The 27,182-nt window shown below is 40.1% G+C and overlaps 2 pseudogenes; one reads left to right on the top strand and one right to left on the bottom strand.

Moving 5' to 3' along the window:
- Positions 1-1,616: 1,616 nt before the first annotated feature.
- LOC147001463 (BTB/POZ domain-containing protein 7 pseudogene) lies at positions 1,617-2,889 on the bottom strand (annotated as a pseudogene).
- An 8,323-nt stretch (positions 2,890-11,212) lies between these two features.
- Positions 11,213-27,182, top strand: part of LOC110304518 (uncharacterized) — an 89,699-nt pseudogene continuing 73,729 nt past the window's right edge.

Below are 27,182 nucleotides of genomic sequence, written 5' to 3'. Positions count from 1 at the left end.
AAGATAGCAGATCAGCTTCAAGGCAACAGCAAGTATCAGCATTCATGGTGGTCATAGAGATCTATGGCCTGATGATGCTCTAGGGGCAGGAACTGTGTCCCACCTCCCCTTATACAGCCACACTAATTCGGGAGGTAGCTCAGATTTCCTGGATATTTTGTGTAAGGAATTTTTTAGACTTAATATTTTCTTTGTTTGATATATCATCACATGCTATAGATTCAATCTTTTGGCTTCAAACTCCATTTTAGAAAACCTGACCTTAAATACTAATATATTTACATTGCAAAGTAAGAAAAAACAACCAAAATAAAACAGTCCTTAGCTCACACACTGCCCTTCCCAGGGAAGGGATCATGAATGAATCCACGTGGTCAGTGATTCAGTACACACCAAAACAGCATTTCCAGTGGAGTTCAAGTAGGACATGTATTGTTTTACTGAAAACAAAATCATTTTTTGTTGGTTAAAGCACTAGGCATTATACAACTTTGTAGAAGACACCAAAATGCAGAAATACTAGACAATAATAAGAAAAACGTATGATTACAAATACCAAATGACAGACATAAGACTGGAGCACTTTTTTCCCCCCACAAAATGCAAGACAACTAAACGCAGTCATTTCCCCCAGTATGGTGAATCACATGCAGAGCCAGGCACCCCATCGGTATGCCCTGTGTGTGTAACATCACCATCTCTGCTACTATTTTTTGTTTCATTTTGCTTTTTTGAGGCAGGGCTCATGTACCCAGCCTAATCTTGAATTTACTACGTAGTCTAAGATGACCTTGAACCTCTGATCAGCTGTCCCCAACGCCCACAGCTGAAATTCAAGCCATGCGTCCACACCAAGCCCAGCTCTACTGTTTCTAACACTAAAGTCTAATTTCCTTAGGCCCTGTGACTGAGTGAGTAACTCTACTCCAGAATCTACAGGGGTCCCAACAAAACACACACTAATTACACATACACTGGACACCTCCTTCCTGTTCTTCACTGAGTCAAAAAACATGGAGACCTGGACTTCTGCTGTGGGGAATGAAGACTGGCTTTCAAGACTTACAAAAAAGAATGACATCAGATTTATGGAGAATGAGCAGGAAGAGTTCTGAACTGAAACATCCACCAAAAAAGAGAGGAGTGTTTGATGTGCTGTTCTTTGGAATTTCTATAATTAAAAAATAAACACAACTATTTTGTAAGAAAATACATCTTAGTGTGCAACCCAATGCACATGGAAACTGGTAGATGATAGGTAAAATGCAAAAAGTATGAAAATACAGTCCTTTAAATGTAGCAATAAAGTTTAACACACTGTTATAAAATCAATACAAGTAAAATGTACAAGTGCAAAAAGTTAGTTATCTGTAAAGGAGAGAAAGTGCCAGCTTGCTTGCTCTTTAAGATGATCCCCACACAACTTTTAAACACAAAAGACGGATGCAGCATTCAAAACAACCCTCTTAGCATGCCATGTATAATAAACATATATACACACGAAAGCTAGAATAAAATGTGGAACTGAGCTGGCGTCCATAAACCTGTGAGTAAGCTGTTGGGTTACATCATAAGACAGGATGTTTCACATCTCAGGCACAGATTCAGAAGCTACTTCAGAGGGCAGACTTTTTGTAGAGGAAGTCTGGCTTGCTTGGCGACCTCCATCCTCTGCTAATGGAATCACTCCTTTCCAGATCTGCATTTCTCTGAGCTCCATGGCCCAGGGACTCACTGTCTGTCGTCTACTGGATCGCTCGTCAAGAACTTCAGAGCTACACGCAGAATGGGAAGGAGTTCTGTTAGGTGTCAGTCCAAAAGTCAAGTCAGTTTCTACTGCAGTCCGTGCCCTGACATGGGCTGGACCATTACTAGCATTTTCTGAGGCTGTGGAAGGAAAGTCTGACCTCTGGGGAGGCTGCTCAACAACGTCCAGACATACTGGCTCACTCTTCTGCTTGTGTAGATGCCCATCAGGAGAAAGTGGATATTCTCTCCTAGTATCTTCCTGCTTTTTAGGAGAGGTCTGACCAGGTAGGTAAGCTGACTTTAAGCCATTTGTTGATGCTTTATTGTGGCTGTACAAGTCTGGATCAAAGTATCTACCATGAGCAGGGGAAGGGGAACGTCTGCCAGGAGCAGGACTGGAAGGTCTGCAAGCAGCATTTGAGAAGTCATAGAGATCTGGGTATTCCTGCAGATTTTCTCTACCTTCTACTTTCTGCTCTAGTGTGGTTTTTTTCAGAGATGTGTGTGTATGTCTCCGTAGAATACATGACAGATGCTGGGGAGGTCCCGTTCCTGCTTCAGAAACTGTCTGGCATAATTCTGTGTCTGCAGCAAGCTCTGGGAGCCTCCTGTCCTTGAGTGACAGTGTAGACATCCCCATGGCGATATCGGGCATCAGGTCATTCAGCACAGGCTGTGGACACACTTGCTTCTCAGATATTATTGCTGCTGAAGCAGCAGCAGCAGCAGCAGCAGCAGTAGTAGTAGTAGTAGTAGTAGTAGTAGTAGTAGTAGTAGTAGTAGTAGTAGCAGCAGCAGCAGCAGCAGCAGCAGCAGCAGCAGCAGCAACCATCTCTCTCCCCAGGCCTGTGGTGTCGGTGCAGTCGGGAGGTGCTACTTTAACACCTGGCAAATAGACTGGGGGAGAGCCAGGTTTAGAAGCTGTTCTGGAGTGAAACAGTGAATGTTTACAGGGTAAGAAAATGAACGGGAAGGGTGGTGACTGGGAGGCCTTTGTTTCCAGCCTGCCTTGAGCTGGTTATGGATTGGAGTAGCTGGAGGGTGGTATGGAGGGGGCAGAGGGGATAAAGGTGGATGGAAGGCCTGAATATTGTGTATGGAAAAGACACTTGAGAACCTCTTCTCTATGTGTATGCACATAGCTAGGAATCACTTACACTCACTCTAAAACTATGCAGGCTAGGGAGCCTTCACAGCCCCTGCAGAAGTGAATTGCACACACTTTGAAGTAAATAGATTTCTATTGGGTATCAGCAACTCTGATTTCTCCTGAAACTGTAGTTTCTCTTACAATCTTTTCCTACTTTACCCTGTGGATATACACTCAGGAATGATCTGACATCTAAACCATCTTAACAATAGATAATCTCAGGGATGGGAACATGCCCATCTAGGTATTCCCCACAATCATTGCCACGGGTCTGGCTGCCTGACTAGTTAGCTCAGAGTCCAGGGAATGAGGCTGACCCTGGTAATGTGCAGTCTAAGCTTGCAGGCTTGAACAGGGCAGATAGAAAGATAGATATCTGCTGTAAGGTGGGCTCACATAACCTTTCAGGCTCTTGTTTTTGTTTTTGTTTTTGTTTTTCTTAAGATAGAAAACCACAGGACTCTGCTCATCTTTAAAAGTTATATCTTTTGAAGCACAGTCTCAGGTGGCAGAAGCAAAAGCAATTCCATCCTGTTCCTGCCTGTTTCTGGGACCTAATTGTTTGATGTGGTTTGAGATTGTTCCAGATCAGACTGTACTGTGCTGGTGCTGCAGAGAAGCAAGTACATCAATTCTTTCTCACCTTTGATAGGTTTTGGTTTTAACATTTTAGAACCATTGATCACACACTTTTTTTTTTAATTAGGATTTTCTTCATTTACATTTCCAGTGCTATCCCAAAAGTCCCCATACCCTCCCACCCCACTTCCCTACCCACCTACTCTCACTTCTTGGCCCTAACATTCCCCTATACTGAGGCATATAAAGTTGGCATGACCAATGGGCCTCTCTTTCCACTGAGGGCCGACTAGGTCATCTTCTGATACATATGCAGCTAGAGACACGAGCTCTGGGGTACTGGTTAGTTCATATTGTTGTTCCACCTATAGGGTCGCAGACCCCTTTAGCTCCTTGAGTACTTTCTCTAGCTATTCCATTGGGGGCCCTGTGTTCCATCCAATAGCTGACTGTGAGCATCCATTTCTGTGTTTGCCAGGCACTGGCATTGCCTCACAAGAGACAGCTATATCAGGGTCCTTTCAGCAAAATCTTGCTGGTGTATGCAATGGTGTCAGCGTTTGAGGCTGATTATGGGATGGATCTCCAGGTGCAGCAGTTTCTAGATGGTCCATCCTTTCCTCTCAGCTCCAAACTTTGTCTCTGTAACTCCTTCCATGGGTGTTTTGTTCCCAATTCTAAGAAGGGGCAAAGTGTCCACACTTTGGTCTTCGTTTTTCTTGAGTTTCATGTGTTTAACAAATTGTATCTTATATCTTGGGTATTCTAAGTTTCTGGGCTAATATCCACTTATCAGTGAGTGTAACCTCCCTATCCTCAGCCTGAAACCTGTTAGCTCAGGTTTCACTATTAGCAAGAAGAGAGCATGGGGTGGAGCTTGCCACCCTATCTTTCTGCCACTCCCACTGCTGCTACCTGCTACCTGCTGCCTAGCTGTTCCAGAGCCAACCACATGGTCACCTGCAACTCGACTCCAAGATTGTTTGGCCGGAATTAGCCCCTTCCCCCTCCTTCATAACTCAGTGCACGAAATAGTAAAATTGAGCTTTGATCAGAACCCAATTGTCTTATCTCTGTTCTTTCTCCTGTCCGGCTAGTTCCTTTTCTTTCAGCTCGAGTCTGCCATCTCACCCATACCCATTCTTCGTGAGCCTCTGGATGGCCCGCAACAAGTGAGTACATATCATGTGAGTTCTTTTGTGATTGGGTTACCTCACTCAGGATGATGCCCTCGAGGTCCATCCATTTGCCTAGGAATTTCATAAATTCATTCTTTTTAATAGCAGAGTAGTACTCCATTGTGTAAATGTACCATAATTTCTGTATCCATTCCTCGGTTGAGGGACATTTGGGTTCTTTCCAGCTTCTGGCTATTATAAATAAGACTGCTATGAACATAGTGGAGCATGTGTCCTTCTTACCAGTTGGAACATCATCTGGATATATGCCCAGGAGAGGTATTGCAGGATCCTCCAGTAGTATTATGTCCAATTTTCAGAGGAACTGCCAGACTGATTTCCAGAGTGGTTGTACAAGCTCATAATACCACCAACAATGGAGGAGTGTTCCTCTTTCTCCACATCCTCACCAGCATCTTCTGTCACCTGAATTTATGATTTTAGCCATTCTGACTGGTGTGAGGTGGAATCTCAGGGTTGTTTTGATTTGCATTTCCCTGATGATTAAGGATGTTGAACATTTTTTCAGGTGCTTTTCTGCCATTCTGTATTCCTTAGGTGAGAATTCTTTGTTTAGCTCTGAGCCCCATTTTTAATGGGGTTATTTGATTTTCTGGAGTCTACCTTCTTGAGTTCTTTATATATATCAGATATTAGTCCCGTATTTGATTTAGGATTGGTAAAGATCCTTTTCCAATCTGTTGGTGGCCTTTTTGTCTTATTGACAGTGTCTTTTGCCTTACAGAAGCTTTGCAATTTTATGAGGTCCCATTTGTTGGTTATCGATCTTACAGCACAAGCCATTACTGTTCTATTCAGGAAGCTTTCCCCTGTGCCTATATCTTCAAGGATTTGCCCACTTTCTCCTCTATAAGTTTCAGTGTCTCTGGTTTTATGTGGAGTTCCTTGATCCCCTTAGATTTGACCGTAGCAGAAGGAGATAGGAATGGATCAATTCGCATTCTTCTACATGATAACTGACAGTTGTGCCAGCACCATTTGTTGAAAATGCTGTCTTTTTTCCACTGGAAGGTTTTAGCTCCCTTGTCAAAGATCAAGTGACCATAGGTGTGTGGGTTCATTTCTGGGTCTTCAATTCTATTCCATTGGTCTACTTGTCTGTCACTATACCAGTACCATGCAGTTTTTATCACAATTGCTCTGTAGTACAGCTTTAGGTCAGGCATGGTGATTCCACCAGAGGTTCTTTTATTGTTGAGAATACTTTTTGCTATCCTAGGTTTTTGTTTTTCCAGATGAATTTGGAGATTGCCCTTTCTAATTCGTTGAAGAATTGAGTTGGAATTTTGATGGGGATTGCACTGAATCTGTAGACTGCTTTTGGCAAGATAGCCATTTTTACTATATTGATCCTGCCCATCCATGAGCATGGGAGATTTTTCCAACTTCTGAGATGTTCTTTAATTTCTTTTTTTAGAGACTTAAAGTTCTTATCAAACAGATCTTTCACTTCCTTATTTAGAGTCATGACAGGGTATTTTATATTATTTGTGACTATTGAAAAGGGTGTTGTTTCCATAATTTCTCTCTCAGCCTGTTTATCCTTTGTGTAGAGAAAGGCCATTGATATGTTTGAGTTAATTTTATATCCAGCTACTTCACTGAAGCTGTTTACCAGGTTTAGGAGTTCTCTGGTGGAATTTTTAGGGTCACTTATATATACTATCATATCATCTGCCAAAAGTGATATTTTGACTTCTTCCTTTCCAATTTGTATTCCATTGATGTCCTTTTGTTGTTGAATTGCTCTGGGTAGGACTTCAAGTACAATGTTGAATAGGTAGGGAGAAAGTGGGGAGCCTTGTCTAGTCCCTGATTTTAGTGGGATTGCTTCCAGATTCTCACCATTTACTTTGATGTTTTCCACTGGTTTGCTGTAGACTATTTTTGTCATGTTTATGTATGGGTTTGAATTCCTGATCTTTCGAAGACTTTTATCCATGAATGGGTGTTGGATTTTGTCAAATGCTTTCTCCATATCTAACGAGATGATCATGTGGTTTTTGATTTGAGTTTGTTTATATAATGGATTATGTTGACTTCCATATATTAAACCATTCCTGCATCCCTGGAATGAAACCTACTTGGTCAGTGTCTTAGTCAGGGTTTCTATTCCTGCACAAACATCATGACCAAGAAGCAAGTTGGGGAGGAAAGGGTTTATTCGGTTTACACTTCCATACTGCTGTTCTTCACCAAAGGAAGTCAGGACTGGAACTCAAACAGGTCAGAAAGCAGGAGCCGATGCAGAGGCCATGGAGGGATGTTCTTTACTGGCTTGCCTCCCCTGCCTTGCTAAGCCTACTCTCTTATAGAACCAAGACTACCAGCCCAGGAATGGTCCCACCCACAAGAGGGGCCTTTCCCCCTTGATCACTAATTGAGAAAATGCCTTTCAGTTGGATCTCATGGAGGCATTTCCTCAACTGAAGCTCCTTTCTCTGTGATAACTCCAGCTGTGTCAAGTTGACACAAAAATAGCCAGTACAGTCAGGATGGATGATTGTTTTGTGTTCTTGGATTCAGTTAGCGAGAATTTTATTGAGTATTTCTGCATCGATATTCATAAGGGAAATTGATCTGAAGTTCTCTATCTTTGTTGGATCTTTCTGTGGTTTAGGTATCAGAGTAATTGTGGCTTCATAGAATGAGTTGGGTAGAGTACCTTCTACTTCTCTATTGTGGAATAGTTTGTGCAGGACTAGAATTAGATCTTCTTTGAAGGTCTGATAGAACTCTGCACTAAACCCATCTGGTCCTGGTCTTTTTTGGCTGGGAGACTATTAATGACTGTTTCTATTTCTTTAGGGGATATGGGACTGTTTAGATCATTAACTTGATCCTGATTTAAATTTGGTACCTGGTATCTGTCTAGAAATTTGTCCATGTCATCCCGGTTTTCCAGTTTTGTTGAGTATAACCTTTTGTAGAAGGATCTGATGGTGTTTTCAATTTCTTCAGGATCTGTTGTTATGCCTCCCTTTTCATTTCTGATTTTGTTAATTAGGATGTTGTCCCTGTGTCCTCTAGTGAGTCTTGCTAAGGGGTCATCTATCTTGTTGATTTTCTCAAAGAACCAGCTCCTTGTTTGGTTGATTCTTTGAATAGTTCTTTTGTTTCCACTTGGTTGATTTCGCCCCCGAGTTTGATTATTTCCTGCCATCTACTCCTCTTGGGTGAATTTGCTTCCTTTTATTCTAGAGCTTTTAGGTGTGTTGTCAAGCTGCTAGTGTGTGCTCTCTCTAGTTTCTTTTTGGAGGCACTCAGAGTTATGAGTTTTCCTCTTAGAAATGCTTTCATTGTGTTCCATAGGTTTGGATATGTTGCGGCTTCATTTTCATTAAACTCTAAAAAGTTTTTAATTTCTTTCTGTATTCCTTCCTTGACCAAGGTATCATTGAGAAGAGTGTTGTTCAGTTTTCACATGAATGTTGGCTTTCCATTATTTATGTTGTTATTGAAGATCAGCCTTTGTCCATTGTGATCTGATAGGATGCATGGGACAATTTCAATATTTTTGTACCTGTTGAGGCCTGTTTTGTGACCAATTATGTGGTCAATTTTGGAGAAGGTACCATGAGGTGCTGAGAAGAATTTATATCCTTTTGCTTTAGGATAAAATGTTCTGTAGATATCTGTTAAATCCATTTGTTTCATCACTTCTGTTAGTTTCACCATGTCCCTGTTTAGTTTCTGTTTCCATGATCTGTCCATTGATGAAAGTGGTGTGGTGAAGTCTCCCACTATTATTGTGAGATGCAATGTGTGCTTTGAGCTTTACTAAAGTCTCTTTAATGAATGTGATGCCCTTGCATTTGGAGCATAGATATTCAGAATTGAGAGTTCTTCTTGGAATATTTTACCTTGATGAGTATGAAGTACCCCTCCTTGTCTTTTTTGATAACTTTGGTTTGGAAATCAATTTTATTCAATATTAGAATGGCTACTCCAGCTTGTTTCTTCAGTCCATTTGCTTGGAAAATTGTTTTCCAGCCTTTCACTCTGAGGTAGTTTCTGTCTTTTTCCCTGAGATGGGTTTACTGTAAGCCTAATAATGTTGGGTCCTATTTGTGTAGCCAGTCTGTTAGTCTATGTCTTTTTATTGGTGAATTGAGTCGATTGATATTAAGACATATTAAGCTAAAGCAATTGTTGCTTCCTATTATTTTTGTTGTTAGAGTTGGCATTCTGTTCTTGTGGCTGTCTTCTTTTAGGTTTGTTGAAGGATTACTTTCTTGCTTTTTCTAGGGCGCAGTTTCTGTCCTTGTATTGGATTATTTACGTTATTATCCTTTGAAGGGCTGGATTCATGAAAAAATAATGTGTGAATTTGGTTTTGTCATGGAATACTTTGGTTTCTCCATCTATTGCAATTGAAAGTTTGGCTGGGTAGAGTAGCCTGGGCTGGCATTTGTGTTCTCTTAGTGTCTATATAACATCTGTCCAGGATCTTCTGACTTTTATTGTCTGGAAAAGTCTGGAGTAATTACAATAGGCCTGCCTTTATATGTTACTTGACCTTTTTCCCTTGCTGATTTTAATATTTTGTCTTTATTTAGTGCTTTTGTTGTTCTGATTATTATGTGTCGGGAGGAATCTCTTTTCTGGTCTGGTCTATTTGGAGTTCTGTAGGCTTCTTGTATGCTCATAGGTATCTCTTCCTTTATGTTTTGGAAGTATTTGCTGACCTCAATATATCTGATTGGAGCCTGTCCTTCCTATAATCCCAGTTGACTCAGGGCTCCTTAGAGTCCAGCTTTCTCTGTGATCCTTTGCTTGTGGGCTCCTGTGAACCTGAGGTTCTGGGTGTGTTAGAGTTCTTGGCAGTCAAGTTCCTCTGAGACCTTGAAATACTGGTGTGACCAAGCTCCTTTTATTCTGGGGTCCTGTTGCCAAAGATCCTGGGCATGTTACAGTGCCTAGAAGTGGTGTCTCCTTTGATGAGCATGGAGCTGTCTGGTCAGTGGTCCTAAGATTGCATGGAGAGTCTTCTAGGGACCTTGTGGGTGTCCACAAACTCCACGTCCAAAGTGACCCAGTGCTGGTGCCGACCAGAAGGGACTTGTGACCCTGGTCAGGCCGGGTTTTTTGCTTCCCTAATGCTGTCCCTGCGTGATTGGATTGAAACAGAAGTTGTGTTCCACTCACCAGTGGTCCTAAGTGAAATTTCTTAATGCTGTATTTACAAACATGAAGTGTGAATAGGGTTGGTCTCATAAAACAAGGTATTTATGTATAATATAAACCTTAGGCCACAGGCACTGGCATTTTTCTTAGTATAGAAATTTAATAAGAATGAAATCACAAAAATCCCAGGTCTCCTTTTGAGGCCAGGGACAATCAGGCCATTTGGACTATCAGCATTCCAGTCCCACTGAGTGTTGAACCTGGAGAATCACCACTTAGGTTCTCAAGAAGCTGTTGATCCTTTTCTTGTATTTTTGTTTTTGTTTTGTGATTAAAAAAAAACCTTACATTTAAAGTTGCCTGTGGCTCATAAGGAGAAAAAAACTAAAACCATTCAAAACATAGATCTTTAAATTTCCATGCACTGCCTCCCCTTTACATTCCTCCATTGGCTTTGTTCTTTAGTGCAGTCCCTGGGCCTGAGGTGGCCTACCATTTTGGTAACCTGTTGGGCTTTTAGGGCTTAGAGTGTTAATACATGTCTTCTGCACCTCTTCTATAACTCAGCCTAATTCCTGATTGTGCTTCCTCATTGACCGTTCTGTTTGGTTGCAGGTCTTTTGTTAACATTTGTCATCCTTCATTGCATTCTCTTTCATTGTTTGTTGAAGTTGATAGCAATGGGTACACCTCTTGTACATTTGAATGAAACTGATTCTACAGAGTGTAATGAGAGCTAATGAATGCCACATGGCGCCAGATGGGCCAAAGCCTGCCTTGGGTGCATTCTCTAGTGTTGAAGGATCAACATTCCCTGTGTCTACAACAAGGAGATATGTGTTCATAATACTGAACTTGACTTTTAAGGGAAAAATGCTTTTCGTGAAATTTGCTTAAGACCATTGTTTTGCAGTAATAAGGCAATTGCATGTTTCTTAGTGCTGATTTAAGCTCTTTGTAGTCAAGACTATTAATGCTGCAGTGATGGGTGCTATCCCCGAATTCTGCAGCAGATCACAAAGTCTACCATGTAGTTACTTTCAAGCCTCATTCATATACTCTTGCTAAGAGCTCTTCTGCACACCCTGCAGGTGTTCTACTATCCTCTGTCAACACTGCTTTGAACAGTGCTCTGTAAAGTGTAAGTTCCTTTGTCCTAACAATTGTACTAGCTGTCATGTGGTTATTGTCTGGGCAAGTCGTTTGATTTTTTTTTTCCCTTAAAAAGTATATCCATGACCATACCAGTCTTCTGTATTCAGAATATTATAATGCTGTGGCCATTTTTACAGAAGGACTGCAAGTTTGTGTCCTGGGAATATCTTGTACTCGTGTGTTTCTATGAGCTCTGAGATGAGGTACGTTCTGGAAGAGTCCTTGGGTTTGCCTGCACATGTCTGTCTGAGTTATGTGGGTAGACGCTGTGGGGATTCTGCTCTTAGATGAGACAGTTGGAAGCCCTGAGGCTCCTGAGATCCCTCATCGTCCAGGTATGTGCCACATCTGGCCTCCGCCACAGTGCTTCTTGTGGTTGTGCTATTAATGGTAAAGTCATGTGCCTTCAATGCTAAAGGCTCAGAAATCTTTCTTAAACTGATTTCATGTCCTATGCAAGTGTTTTTACAACCTGCATAAACAGTACTTTGTAAAACTTGTTTACGCTTCAATTGTACATAGTGTTTTAAAATAAATATATAGTATTTTTATTTAGGTACCTCCAAACTTGAACTCGTCTGTGTGAAACATTGTAAACGATACATTTCTCTTTTGAGTACCATCACAGTTGTACAGAGGTTTTCACTGGTTCTATTTTTCTACTGTTACTGATAAGCATGTAACACTGACTTTATTCTACATAGAGTTGGCATTTCAAATAAATGGCTTGTATAGAAAACAAAACAAAACAAATAACAAAAGAAAACCCGACCTAAGGTTGAACTCAAGTAAACAGGACAGTACCTAGTACCAGTTTCCACGTTATCCTCCAACAAGACCTACATCTAGCAACAGTTTCCAGGTTACACCCCAATAAAACATGTGTCTAGCACTAATTTCCATGTTATTCCCCAACAAATCTGCATCCTAATGTTATAATCCTGCTCCTGACAATTCAACTTCCTAACAACCACCAATCAAGAGAAAAGCAGAAGTTTATGGTTTGGCTCCAAGCACCTGTTAAAGACCATAATGGCTCCTGAATCTGATGTGTACCAGGCTAGACACTCCCTTCTTGCTTCTATAATGCTTGCCTAAACTAGGCTCAGGGCTCCACCTTTCTGCTGTGTTAACATTTACAGGGAGCCCGAACATGAGCATGGATAAAGAGATCATAATGTGATTGCATTGGAATCAGCTCCTTGGTAGTTAGAGGTTCACAAATGTATCCTGGCACAAAACAATCAGCCTCAATGCTTAGTATTTGTTGGAGGCAATGCATACAAAGATACTGAGCCAAATGCTAAGCAAATGTGTTTCTATTTCAGAGTGTCAGCTTAATGGATCCATACAGTTTAATAGTACATTCTGTCATCTTTAAGCTGCAAGCCTGGTTGCAGAGTATTTCCATCTGCCTTTGTTGTGCCATGAGTCTAAATATTCTTAGGTGCAGTAAATTTTTTTATCTCAGATGAAGTTATTTGCAGTATAGTTTGTATTAATTTAAAAGTACACAATAAGATTTGAAAGTTCTCTGTGAACTAAAACTACATCTTCCATTTCTGAAATTTCTGAATCTTTGTATCTATATCTTTAAATGTGAAAATTCTATCAGAATAAAACAGAAAAAAAAAGAAATGAGAGAGAAATCTTCAGAAAATTCCAATTAATAATTTAGGCACAGTTTGAGTTCTTATTTACTATTTCTTCTAGAGACTGATAATAAATATATGGATGCACGTTGCAAGAGAGAACAATGTTTCTCCCTGTGATGTGCACTATATTCTATGTAGAAAGTAAATGTCAAACTATTAGTTGGTAATGATGCCTTTAATATAACATATTTTCTTTTTAGCGTCTTACCAGCTTTAAGGTGCTAACAAGAAAAGTGTAAGAGGATGAACTTCAGCTGCCTTCAGTGACAGGTGAAGGTATAAGAATTGTTACAAATGTATCATATTTACATATGAACAGATAGTGGTTTTGATAATGAATCCAAAAGAAGCAATGTCACTGTTAAAAGGAACATGGTGAGATACATAATCATGGGTAATTCTTTAAACTCTCAAAATCCTGTTATTTAATAATGTGACATAGAAACCAAAAGTAATATCTCAGTGGAGACAATGGTGAGGCAAGAATTCATTGCTTTGTTTCTTCTTGGCCGCAGGAAAGTATTTTGCTTACCTATTATGAGAAATACTTTCAGCTGGAGTTGCCTCACAGATACTGGCCATTATTGCAAATAAAGGCATTAATTTTCTTTAGATAAACCACCTCAAGCAAAGGTGAAGAAAGCAAAGTGTGAATATCAATTTTAACAGTGTTCAGCCTTTATTTAAAATCCCACTCTGCCTGTGTGCGGTGTAGAGCAGGTCACTAGAGCACATACCCAGGTCTGCAGAGAAACACACCAGCTTCTGAAAAAGCAGAGCACCTGATGCAGGAAAGGAAAATCTGTTTTCCTGCCTATTAAAGCTCATCATTCCTACATCTGTTCCCTGGAGAAGGCTTGTTAGAGATTTGATTCCTGCTTTCCACTTCTCAGTTTTACCAGGGACAGGGAGGACCTGCTGCCTCTGAATAAAGAGTGGCTTCCGGAAAGTGAAATTTTAGTATAAACTTTTGTGAAACGTTTTATTCTGAAGGTGAAGAAAAGATGTGTTCTTCACAGGTAAAAGCATACTTGGGTTTGGGAAAGGATAACTGTTCTTACAGAAATATCTTCATAGTTCAAACACCCAAACCTTCACTGTGCCAACTCACATTTACAGAACTATTTTTCCATATGACTTCTCTGTTATACAATAAGTTATGTAACTTATTATAAATTATACATATAAAAGTTCATAATATTTATTGTATACAATGGATGTATAATACATAATATATAACAATTATATATATTAAATTATATAATAAGAATATGATAAATAACTTATATAATAAGTCTGAGAGTGTATTGCAGTAGTTCTTTTTTTTTAATATTTTTTATTACATATTTTCCTCAATTACATTTCCAATGCTATCCCAAAAGTCGCCAATAGCGCCCCCCACTTCCCTACCCACCCATTCCCATTCTTTTGGCCCTGGCATTCCCCTATATTGGGGCATATAAAGTTTGCAAGTCAAATGGGCCTCTCTTTCCATTGATGGCCGACTAGGCCATCTTTCGATACATATGCAGCTAGAGACAAGAGCTCAGGGGTTCTGGTTAGTACATCATGTTGTTCCAACAATAGGGTTGCAGATCCCTTTAGCTCCTTGGGTACTTTCTCTAGCTTCTCCATTGGGAGCCCTGTGATACATCCAATAGCTGACTGTGAACATCCACTCCTGTGTTTGCTAGGCCCCGGCATCGTCTCACAAGAGACAGCTATATTTGGGTCCTTTCAGCAAAATCTTGCTAGTGTATGCAATGGTGTCAGCGTTTAGAAGCTGATTATGGGATGGATCCCTGGATACGGCAGTCTCTAAATGGTCCATCCTTTCATCACAGCTACGAAATTTGTCTCTGTAACTCCTTCCCTGGGTGTTTTGTTCCCAATTCTAAGAAGGTGCACAGTGTCCACACTTTGGTCTTCATTCTTCTTGAGTTTCATGCGTTTATCAAATTGTATCTTATATCTTGGGTATCCTAAGTTTTGGGCTAATATCCACTTATCAGTGAATACATATTGTGTGAGTTCTTTTGTGATTGTGTTATTTCACTCAAGATGATGCCCTCCAGGTCCATCCATTTGGCTAGGAATTTCATAAATTCATTCTTTTTAATAGCTGAGTAGTACTCCATTGTGTAAATGTACCATAACTTCTGTATCCATTCCTCTGTTGAGGGACATCTGGGTTCTTTCCAGCTTCTGGGTATTATAAATAGGGCTGCTATGAACATAGTGGAGCATGTGTCCTTTTTACCGGTTGGGACATCTTCTGGATATATGCCCAGGAGAGGTATTGCTGGATCCTCCGGTAGTACTATGTCCAATTTTCTGAGGAACCGCCAGACTGATTTCCAAAGTGGTTGTACAAGCTTGCAATCCCACCAACAATGGAGGACTGTTCCTCTTTCTCCACATCCTCGCCAGCATCTGCTGTCACCTGAATTTTTGATCTTAGCCATTCTGACTGGTGTGAGGTGGAATCTCAGGGTTGTTTTGATTTGCATTTCCCTGATGATTAAGGATGTTGAACATTTTTTCAGGTGTTTCTCTACCATTCGGTATTCCTCAGGTGAGAATTCTTTGTTCAGTTCTGAGCCCCATTTTTTAATGGGGTTATTTGACTTTCTGGAGTCCACCTTCTTGAGTTCTTTATATATATTGGATATTAGTCCCTTATCTGATTTAGGATAGGTGAAGATCCTTTCCCAATCTGTTGGTGGTTTTTTTGTCTTATTGATGGTGTCTTTAGCCTTGCAGAAGCTTTGTAGTTTCATGAGGTCCCACTTGTCAATTCTCGATCTTACAGCACAAGCCATTACTGTTCTATTCAGGAATTTTTCCCCTGTGCCTATATCTTCAAGGCTTTTCCCCACTTTCTCCTCTATAAGTTTCAGTGTCTCTGGTTTTATGTGAAGTTCCTTGATCCACTTAGACTTGACCTTAGTACAAGGAGATAGGAATGGATCGATTCGCATTCTTCTACATGTTAACAACCAGTTGTGCCAGCACCATTTGTTGAAAATGCTGTCTTTCTTCCACTGGATGTTTTTAGCTCCCTTGTCAAAGATCAAGTGACCATAGGTGTGTGGGTTCATTTCTGGGTCTTCAATTCTATTCCATTGGTCTATTTGTCTGTCACTATACCAGTACCATGCAGTTTTTATCACAATTGCTCTGTAGTAGAGCTTTAGGTCCGGCATGGTGATTCCACCAGAGGTTCTTTTATCCTTGAGAAGAGTTTTTGCTATCCTAGGTTTTTTGTTATTCCAGATGAATTTGCAGATTGCACTTTCTAATTCGTTGAAGAATTGATTTGGAATTTTGATGGGGATTGCATTGAATCTGTAGATTGCTTTTGGCAAGATAGCCATTTTTACAATGTTGATCCTGCCAATCCATGAGCATGGGAGATCTTTCCATCTTCTGAGATCTTCTATAATTACTTTCTTCAGAGACTTGAAGTTTTTATTATACAGATCTTTCACTTCCTTAGTTAGAGTCACGCCAAGATATTTTATATTATTTGTGACTATTGAGAAGGGTGTTGTTTCCCTAATTTCTTTCTCAGCCTGTTTATTCTTTGTGTAGAGAAAGGCCATTGATTTGTTTGAGTTAATTTTATATCCAGCTACTTCACCGAAGCTGTTTATCAGGCTTAGGAGTTCTCTGGTGGAATTTTTAGGGTCACTTATATATACTATCATATCATCTGCAAAAAGTGATATTTTCACTTCATCTTTTCCAATTTGTATCCCTTTGATCTCCTTTTGTTGTCGAATTGCTCTGGCTAGGACTTCAAGTACAATGTTGAATAGGTATGGAGAAAGTGGACAGCCTTGTCTAGTCCCTGATTTTAGAGGGATTGCTTCAAGCTTCTCACCATTTACTTTGATGTTGGCTACTGGTTTGCTGTAGATTGCTTTTATCATGTTTAGGTATGGGCCTTGAATTCCTGATCTTTCCAAGACTTTTATCATGAATGGGTGTTGGATCTTGTCAAATGCTTTTTCCACATCTAACGAGATGACCATGTGGTTTTTGTCTTTGAGTTTGTTTATATACTGGATTACGTTGATGGATTTCCGTATATTGAACCATCCCTGCATCCCTGGGATGAAACCTACTTGGTCAGGATGGATGATTGTTTTGATGTGTTCTTGGATTCGGTTAGCAAGAACTTTATTGAGGATTTTTGCATCAATATTCATAAGTGATATTGGTCTGAAGTTTTCTATCTTTGTTGGGTCTTTTTGTGGTTTAGGTATCAGAGTAATTGTGGCTTCATAGAATGAGTTGGGTAGAGTACCTTCTGTTTCTATTTTGTGGAATAGTTTGTGAAGAACTGGGATTAGATCTTCTTTGAAGGTCTGATAGAACTCTGCACTAAACCCATCTGGGCCTGGGCTTTTTTTATTTGGCAGACTATTAACGACTGCTTCTATTTCTTTGGGGGATATAGGGCTGTTTAGATCATTAACCTGATCTTGATTCAACTTTTGTACCTGGTATCTGTCTAGGAACTTCTCCATTTCATTCAGGTTCTCCAGTTTTGTTGAGTATAGCCTTTGGTAGAAGGATCTGATGGTGTTTTGGATGTCTTCAGGATCTGTTGTTATGTCTCCTTTTTCATTTCTGATTTTGTTAATTAGGATGCTTTCCCTGTGCCCTCTAGTGAGTCTGGCTAAGGGTTTATCTATCTTGTTGATTTTCTCAAAGAACCAGCTCCTTGATTGGTTGATTCTTTGAATAGTTTTTCTTGTTTCCACTTGGTTGATTTCACCCCTGAGTTTGATTATTTCCTGCCATCTACTCCTCTTGGGTGAATTTGCTTCCTTTTGTTCTAGTGCTTTTAGGTGTGTTGTCAAGCTGCTAATGTGTGCTCTCTCTAGTTTCCTTTTGGAGGCACTCAGAGCTATGAGTTTTCCTCTTAGAAATGCTTTCATTGCGTCCCATAAGTTTGGGTATGTTGTGGCTTCATTTTCATTGAACTCTAAAAAGTCCTTAATTTCTTTCTTTATTCCTTCCTTGACCAAGGTATCATTGAGAAGAGTGTTGTTCAGTTTCCATGTGAAGGTTGGCTTTCTATTATTTATTTTGTTATTGAAGATCAGCCTTAGTCCATGGTGATCTGATAGGATGCATGGGACAATTTCAATATTTTTGTATCTGTTGAGGCCTGTTTTTTGACCAATTATGTGGTCAATTTTGGAGAAGGTACCATGAGGTGCTGAGAAGGTATATTCTTTTGTTTTAGGATAGAATGTTCTGTAGATATCTGCCAGAACCATTTGATTCATAATTTCTCTTAGTTTCTCTGTGTCCCTGTTTAGTTTCTGTTTCCATGATCTGTCCATTGGTGAAAGTGGTGTGTTGAAGTCTCCCACTATTATTGTATGAGGTGTAATATGTGCTTTGAGATTTACTAAAGTTTCTTTAATGAATGTGGCTGCCTTTGTATTTGGAGCATAGATATTCAGGATTGATAGTTCCTCTTGGAGGATTTTACCTTTGATGAGTATGAAGTGTCCCTCCCTGTCTTTTTTAATGACTTTGGGTTGGAAGTCAATCTTATCAGATATTAGAATGGCTACTCCAGCTTGTTTCTTCATGCCATTTGCTTGGAAAATTGTTTTCCAGCCTTTCATTCTGAGGTAGTTTCTATCCTTTTCTCTGAGATGAGTTTCCTGTAAGCAGCAAATTATTGGGTCTTGTTTGTGTAGCCAGTTTGTTAGTCTATGTCTTTTTATCGGGGAGTTGAGTCCATTGATATTAAGAGATATTAAGGAAAAGTAATTGTTGTTTCCTGTTATTGTTGTTGTTAAAGTTGGCATTTTGTTCTTGTGGCTGTCTTCTTTTAGGTTTGTTGAGGGATTACCTTCTTGTTGTTTCTAGGGCGTGGTTCCTGTCCTTGTATTGTTTTTTTTCTGTTATTATCCTTTGAAGGGCTGGATTCGTGGAGAGATAATGTGTGAATTTGGTTTTGTCGTGGAATACTTTGGTTTCTCCATCTATGTTAATTGAGAGTTTGGCTGGGTATAGTAGCCTGGGTTGGAATTTGTGTTCTTTTAGTGTCTGTATAACATCTGTCCAGGATCTTCTGGCTTTCATAGTCTCTGGTGAAAAATCTGGTGTAATTCTGATAGGCTTGCCTTTATATGTTACTTGGCCTTTTTCTCTTACTGCTTTTAGTATTCTATCTTTATTTAGTGCATTTGTTGTTCTGATTATTATGTGTCGGGAGGTATATCTTTTCTGGTCCAGTCTATTTGGAGTTCTGTAGGCTTCTTGTATGTTCATGGGCATCTCTTTCTTTAGATTTGGGAAGTTTTCTTCTATAATTTTGTTGAAGATGTTTGCTGGTCCTTTGAGTTGAAAATCTTCATTCTCATCCACTTCTATTATCCGTAGGTTTGGTCTTCTCATTGTGTCCTGTATTTCTTGGATGTTTTGAGTTAGGATCTTTTTGCATTTTACATTTTCCTTGATTGTTGTGCCGATGTTCTCTATGGAATCTTCTGCACCTGAGATTCTCTCTTCCATCTCTTGTATTCTGTTGCTGATGCTCATATCTATGGTTCCAGATTTCTTTCCTAGGGTTTCTATCTCCAGTGTTGCCTCAATATGGGTTTTCTTTATTGTGTCTACTTCCCTTTTTAGGTCTAGTATGGTTTTGTTCATTTCCATCATCTGTTTGGACGTGTTTTCCTGTTTTTCATTAAGGACTTCTACCTGTTTGATTATGTTATCCTGTTTTTCTTTAAGGATTTGTAACTCTTTAGCAGTGTTCTCCTGCAATTCTTTAAGGGATTTTTGTGCTTCCTCTTTAGTGTCTTCTACCTGTTTAGCAGTGTTCTCCTGTATTTCTTTAAGTGTGTTATTAAAGTCCTTCTTGAAGTCCTCTACCATCATCAGGAGATATGCTTTTAGATCCGTGTCTAGCTTTTCCGGTGTGTTGGGGTGCCCTGGACTGGGCGAAGTGGGGGTGCTGGGTTCTGATGATGGTGAGTGGTCTTGGTTTCTGTTAGTAAGATTATTACGTTTACCTTTCGCCATCTGGTAATCTCTGGGGTTAGTTGTTATTGTTGTCACTGTTTCAAGATTGGAGCAGAAGCTGTGTTCCACTCACCAGCAGTCTCAAAATCCTGTGGCGGGGGTCGTGGGTAGCTGACGGTACCCGGTGCTGGTCCAGCCGGAAGAGGCCTGTGGTCCTACTCAGGCCGGATTTCTGCTTCCCTAACTAATGCAGTCTCTGGTCCCACGTGCAATTGGATTGGAGCAGAAGCTGTGTTCCACTCACCAGAAGTCTTAAGATCTTGTCTTGGGTGTTGTGGGTAGCTGGCGAGTGTCAGCCGACCCTGCGCCCCAGCTGCCCAGGTGCTTTTCTGACCGGAAGAGGGTTGTGGCCCTATGTAGGCCGGATTTCTCTCTCCCCAACCAGAGCAGTCTCAGGTCCCGCGTGATTGGACTGGGGCAGACGCTGTGTTCCACTCACCAGCAGTCCCAAAATCCTGTGGCGGGGGTCGTGGGTAGCTGGCGGGTGTCAGGCAACCCTGCGCTCCAGCTACCCCGGCGCTGATCCGGCCGGATGAGGCCTGTGGCCCTACTCAGGCCGGTTTCTGCTTCCCTAACTAATGCAGTCTCAGGTCCCGCGCCAGTAGTTCTTAGCCTTCCTACTGCTGCAACCCTTTCATAGAGTTCCTCAAGTTGTTGTGCCCTTAACTATGAATTTATTTTTATTGCAGTTCATAAGTATAATTTTGCTACTGCTATGAAGCCTAATATAAATATCTCTGCTTTCTGGTGACTTACACAATCACCGTTAGATCAATTAGGGGATCATGACATTTGATCCCAAAAGGGTCACCACTCTCAGGTTGACAAATTCCTGGCCTACTGGATGTTTGCAGAGAAATCACAACATTCTTTCTCTCAGATCATAATTAATCAAAAATTAACATTAGTTATTGATAACAGAACAAGTTACATACTTAACTAATATTTCCTTTTGTCAACTCTAGAACTTAGTCAACAGACACAAGGGGATAGTGTGAACTTTAATTTCAGGGTGTATTGACGTTCATGGATGTGGCTATAGAGGTCTCTATAAGTGGGAATGTCTGGATTCAGCCCAGAGGGTTTTGTACAGAGTATCATGTTGGAGAATTACAACAACCTGGTTTCTATGGGTAAGAATATTTTTTACTTAAACATTATTTAAATTTTATTTTTTAAATTTATTTTTACACTCCATATTTTATTCCTGTGCCTCCCACATTCACTCTCTGTTCCACATCCCACACCTCCTCCACATCCCACACCTCCTCCACATCCCACACCTCCTCCACACCCCACCCTGTCTCCACATGAATGCTCCCACCACCTACCCCACCTGACCTCTAAACTCCCTGGGGTCTCCAGTCTCTTGAGGGTTAGCTGCATCATCTCTGAATGAACAAAGACCTGGAAGCCCTCTACTTGTATGTGTGTTGGGGCATCATATCAGCTGGTGTATCCTGTTTATTTGGTGGTTCTGTGTTTGAGAGATATTGGGGGTCCAGAGTAATTGAGACTGCTAGTCCTTCTGCAGGATTGCCCTTCTTTCCAGCTTCTTTCCATCTTTCCTAATTCACCAACAGGGGTCAGCTGCTTCTGTCCATTAGTTAGGTGCAAATATCTGCATCTGACTCTTTCAGCTGCTTGTTGGGTCTTTCGGAGGGCAGTCATGATACATCCCATTTTGTGAACTTTCCACATCCTCAGCAATAGTGTTAGGCCTTTGGACCTCCCCTGGATTGTACTTTGGGCTTCTTGCTGGGTGTCTTAGTCAGGGTTTCTATTCCTGCACAAACCAAGAAGCAAGTTGGGGAGGAAAGGGTTTATTTGGCTTACATTTCCATACTGCTCTTGATTACCAAAGGATGCAGGACTGGAACTCAAGCAGATCAGAAATCAGGAGCTGATGCAGAATCCATGGAGGGATGTTCCTTACTGGCTTGCTTCCCCTGGCTTGCTCAGCCTGCTCTCTTATAGAACCCAAAACTACCAGCCCAGAGATGGTTCCACCCACAAGGGGCCTTTCCCCCTTGATCACTAATTGAGAAAATGCCTTACATTTGGATCTCATGGAGGCATTTCCTCAACTGAAGCTCTTTTCTCTGTGATAACTCCAGCTGTGTCAAGTTGACACAAAATTAGCCAGTACAATTTACGCCTTGTCAACTTGACATACAAACACATCACTAGTAAGCCTCAACCCTTAAATTCTTATTCATCCCCAAGATCTAAATAACTTTAAAAGTCCCACAGTCTTTACATATTCTTAAAATATCCATCTCTTTTAAAACCCAAAGTCTTTTTACAATTAAAAGTCTCTTAACTGTGGGCTCCACTAAAATAGTTTCTTCCTTCAAGAGGGAAAAATATCAGGGCACAGTCACAATCAAAAGCAAAAATTAAACTCCAACTGTCCAATGTCTGCGTTCCAACTCACGATCTTCTGGGCTCATCCAAGGGCTTGGGTCACTTCTCCAGCCCTGTCTTTTGTAGCACACAGCTTGTCTTCTAGGCTTCAGCTGCCTGTACTCCACTGCTGCTGCTGTTCTTGGTGGTCATCTCATGGTACTGGCATCTCCAAAACGCTGCTATCTTCCACTGTAACTTGGCTTCAACAATAGCCTCTCATAGGCTCTCTTCATGGTGCCAAGCCTCAACTCCTTTACATGACCCCTTCTGTTTTGGGACATCAATTACAGCCAAGGCTGCACCTTCACCAATGGCCTTCTTTGGCCTCTCACTGTGCGGAGCCTCAGCTGCTCTGCATGATCCGTTCATGCCTTCAAAACCAATACTACCTGGGTAACTCTTACACATTACCAAGTCCAGCTGCAGCACGAGCCCACCTCACTTTTTCTCAATTAGTGAAAACATTTCCTTACTGGGACTATTGATGCTAGTTAGCTGGAGCTAAGAAATTATCAGTGATTAAGAAGAGACCAGCATCATTGAGGTGACATCTTCTGGGAAGTGTTTTCTGAGAAAACAGAGGCTGTGTTCCAGAGATAGCCAAAGTTGTACCTCGTGCTGCTCTCTTATAGAACCAAGACTACCAGCCCAGAGATGGTCCCACCCACAAGGGGCCTTTCCCAATTGATCAGTAATTGAGAAAATGCCTTACAGTTGGATCTCATGGAGGTATTTCCTCAACTGAAGCTCCTTTCTCTGTGAAAACTCCAGCTGTGTCAAGTTGACACAAAAGTAGCCCGAACACTGGACCTTCTTTTTGTCAGGCTCCTCTCCATTTCCATCCCTATAATTCTTTCAGACAGGAACAATTATGGGTCAGAGATGTGACTGGGATGGCAACCCCATCCCTCACTTGATGTACAGTCTTCCTGATGGAGGTGGGCTCTTTAAGTTTCCTCTCCCTCCTGTTGATCATTTCATCTAAGGTCCCTCCCTTTGAGTTCTGAGATTCTCTCACCTACCAGGTCTTTGGTGCATTCTGGGGTGTAGCTCCACCTCCTATTTCCTGAGGTTTCCTGTTTACAATCTTTCTGCTGGACCTCAGGGCTTCATTAGTCTTCTCTCACCCAATACCAGATCAGGTTTTCCTCTTCCCCCAACCCCCCACCTATCCTGTCCACTTTCCCTCCAAGTTCCATTCCTCCCTCCCTCCATATTTCCTTCCTCCCTCCCCACTTGTGATTGCTTTCTTCTCTCTCCCAAGTGGGACTGAGGAGTCTTCACTTGTGCTCTTCAGCTTGTTGACCTTTTGAGTTCTGTGGACTGTATCTTGGGTAATCTGTACATTTTATTTTTGGCTACTATCCATTTATTAGTGATTACATACTATGCATGTTCTTTTATGTCTGAGTTACCTTACTTAGGATGATATTCTCTAGTTCCATCCATTTGCCCGCAAATTTAGGGTGTCCTTGCTCTTAATAGCTGAGTAGTATTCCATTGTGTAAATGAACAACATTTTTTGTATTCATTCTTCTGTCATGGAACATATAGGTTGTTTCCATCTTTTTGTATATCACAAATAAGGTCGCTATGAACCTGGTGGACATGTGTCCCGGTGGCATGGTGGGGGACTTTTGGGTATATTCCTAAGAGTGGTATAGCTGGGTCGTCAGATAGATCTATTTCCAATTTTCTGAGGAACCTCCAGATAGATTTTATAGTGATTGTACCAGTTTGCAATCCCACCAGCAATGGAGGAGTGTTCCTCTTTCTCCACATCATCTTAAACAGGTGTTGTTGGCACCTGAGGTTTTGATCTTAGCCATTCTGATTGGTGTAAGGTGGAATCTCAGGGTCATTTTGATTTGCATTTCTCTGACCACTAATATTTCTTTAGGTACTTCCCAGTCATTCGAGATTCTTCAGTTGTGAATTCTTGGTTTAGTTCTATACCCCATTTTTGATTTGGTTGTTTGGGTTTTTTTTGGTGATGAACTTCTTGAGTTCTTTATATATTTTGGATATTAACCCTCTATCAGATGTGGGCTTAGTGAAGATTTTTTTTTCCCAATCTGTAGGTTCTTCATTTGTCATATTGACTATGTCCTTTGCCTTATAGATGCTTCCCAGTTTCATGAGGTCGTGTTTATTAATTCGTGATCTTCAAGCCTGAGCCATTGAATTTCTGTTTAGGAAATTTCTCCTTCTGCCAGTGATTTCAAGACTCTTTCTCACTTTTCTCCTATTAGATTCAGTGTATCTGGTTTTATGTTGAGGTCCTTGGTCCACTTGGACTTGAGCTTTGTACAAGGTGACAAATATATGTATATTTTCATTCTTTCACATACTAGCAGTCAGTTAGACCTACACCATTTATTAAAGATGCTTTCTTTGTTGCATTGTATATTTTTAGCATCACTGTCAAAGATCAAGTGACTCTAGGTGTGTGGTTTTAATTCTGGGTCTTCAGTTCTGTTCCCTTCATCATTTTGTTTGTTTCTGTACCAATACCATGCAGTTTTTATCTCTATTGCTCTGTAGTAAAGCTTGAGGTCAGGTTTTGTGATTCCTCCAGTTGTTCTTTTATTGTTAAGACTTGGTTTTGCTATTTTGTTTTTGTTTTTGTTTTTTTGTTTTTTTTTTTTTTTTGCCTTTCCAGGTGAATTTGAGAATTGCTTTTTCCAAGACCTTGAAGAACTGTGTTGGGATTTTGATGGGTATTGCATTGAATCTATAGATTGCCTTTGGTAGGATGACTATTTTTAATATATTAATTCTGCCAATTCATGAGCACGGGAGATCTTTCTGTTTTCTGAAATCTTCAATTTATTTCTTGGGAGACTTGAAGTTATTGTCATACAGGTATTTCACTTGTTTGATTAGAGTTACCCCAAGATATTTTATATTATTTGTGGCTATTGTGAAGGTACTATTTTCCCCTAATTTCTTTCTTAGCCTGTATAAATCCATTTGTATAAAGGATGGCTACTGATTTGAGTTAGTTTTATATCCAGCCACTTTGCTTAAGTTGTTTATCAGCTGAAGAATTACTCTAGTAGCGTTTTTGGTGTTGCTTATGTATACTATCATATTATATGCAAATAATGATACCTTTATTTCTTTATCAATTTGTATCTCCTTGATCTCTTTTTGTTTTGTTATTGTTCTAGCTAAAACATTGAGTACTATATTGAGTAGATATGGGTAGAGTGGTCATTCTTGTTCTGTCCCTGATTTCAGTGGGATTGATTCAGGTATGTTTCCATTTAATTTAATATTGGCTGTAGGTTTGCAGTAAATTGCTTTTATTATGTTAGGTATGGGACATGAGTTCCTGATATCTCCAATACTTTTAACATGAAGGTGTGTTGAATTTTGTCAAATAATGTTTTACATCTAAATAGATGATCTTGTGAGTTTTTTCTTTGAGTTTGTTTATATAATAGATTATGTTAATGGATTTTGTATATTAAGCTAACTTTGCATTTCTGGGATGAAGCCTACTTGATTGTGGTGCATGATGGCTTTGATGTGTTTTTGAATTCAGTTTACAAGAATTTTATTGAGTATTTTTGTGTCGATATTCATAAGTGAGATTGGTATAAAGTCCTCTGTTTTTGTTAGGTCCATGTGTGGTTTAGGTATCAGAGTAATTGTGGCTTGATAGAATGAGTTAGGTAGTGTTACTTCTGTTTCTATTTTATGGAATAGTTTGAGAAAAATGGTATCAGGGCTTCTTTGAAGGTCGGGTAGAATTCTGCACTATATCCATCTGGCCCTGAGCTATTTTGGAGTGGGAGGTTTTTAGTGACTTCTCCTATTTCTTTGTGTGATATGGTCTTGTTTAGATAGTTTACCTATTCTTGATTTAACTTTGGTACGGGGCAGTTGACTAGAAAACCACCCATTTCACCTAGATTTTCCATTTTTGTTGAGTATAGGCTTTTATAGTAGGATCTGATGATTTTTTTTTTTAATTTCCTCCATTTCTGTTGTTATGTCTCCCTTTTCATTTCTGATTTTATTAATTTGGATACTGACTCTTGACCCTTTATTTATCTTGGCTAGGTGTTGATTCTTTCAAAGAAACAGCTTTTGGTTTTGTTGATTTTTTGTGTTGTTTTCTTTGTTTTTATTTGGTTGATTTTGGCCCTGTGTTTGACTACTTCCTGCTTTCTACTTCTCTTGGGTGAGTTTGGTTCTTTTTGCTTTAGAGCTCTCAGGTATGCTATTATTAGTGTAAGATCCCTCCAATTTCTTTACCAGGGCATTTAGTGCTATGAACTTTCTTCTTAGCACTGCTTTCATTGTGTCCCATAAATTTGGGTATGATGTATCAACATTTCCATTAAATTCCAGGAATTCTTTAATCTTTTTCTTTATTTCTTCCCTGACCAAGTTATCATTAAGTAAAGAATTTTTCAGTTTCTGTGTGCATGTGGGCTTTCTATGCCTTTTACTATTATTGAAGACTTAGGCAATGATGATATGATAGGATGCATGAGATTACTTAATTCTTCATATATCTGTTGAGGGTTGTTCTGTGACCAATTATATGGTCAATTTTGGAGAAGGTACCACAATGTGCTGAGAAGAAGTTGTATTCTTTTGTTTTAGGGTGAAATATTCTGTAGATATCTGTTAAATCTACTTGGTTCACAACCTCTCTTAGTTTTCCTGTGTCTCTGTTTAGTTTCAGTTCGAGTGACATGTCCATTGGTGAGATTAGGGTGTTGAAATCTCCCACTATTTTTGTATGGGGTTCAATGTGTGTTTTGAGTTTTAGTAAAGTTTTTTTTATGAGTTTGGTTGGTCTTGCATTTGGGGAATAGATGTACAGAATTGAGACTTTCTGTTGGTATATTTTCCCTTTGATGAGTATGAAGTGTCCTTCTTCATCATGCTTGATAACTTTTGGTTGAAAGTCTATTTTATTGGATATTAGGATGGCAAGTCCTGCTTGTTTCCTGGGAGAATTTTCTTGGAAGACCTTTTTTATCCTTTTACTCCAAGATAGTGCCTGTCTTTGTTGTTGAAATGTGTTTCTTATATGCAGCAAAATGCTGGATCTTGTTTGTGTATCCAGTCTGTTAGCTT

The sequence above is a fragment of the Mus caroli genome, unplaced genomic scaffold (assembly GCF_978045245.1).
Source record: "Mus caroli unplaced genomic scaffold, Mus_caroli_1 scaffold_13, whole genome shotgun sequence".
In the NCBI taxonomy this organism is placed as follows: domain Eukaryota; kingdom Metazoa; phylum Chordata; class Mammalia; order Rodentia; family Muridae; genus Mus; species Mus caroli.
The sequence above is the reverse complement of the archived record's forward strand: the minus strand, read 5'-3'. Positions and strand labels throughout refer to the sequence as shown.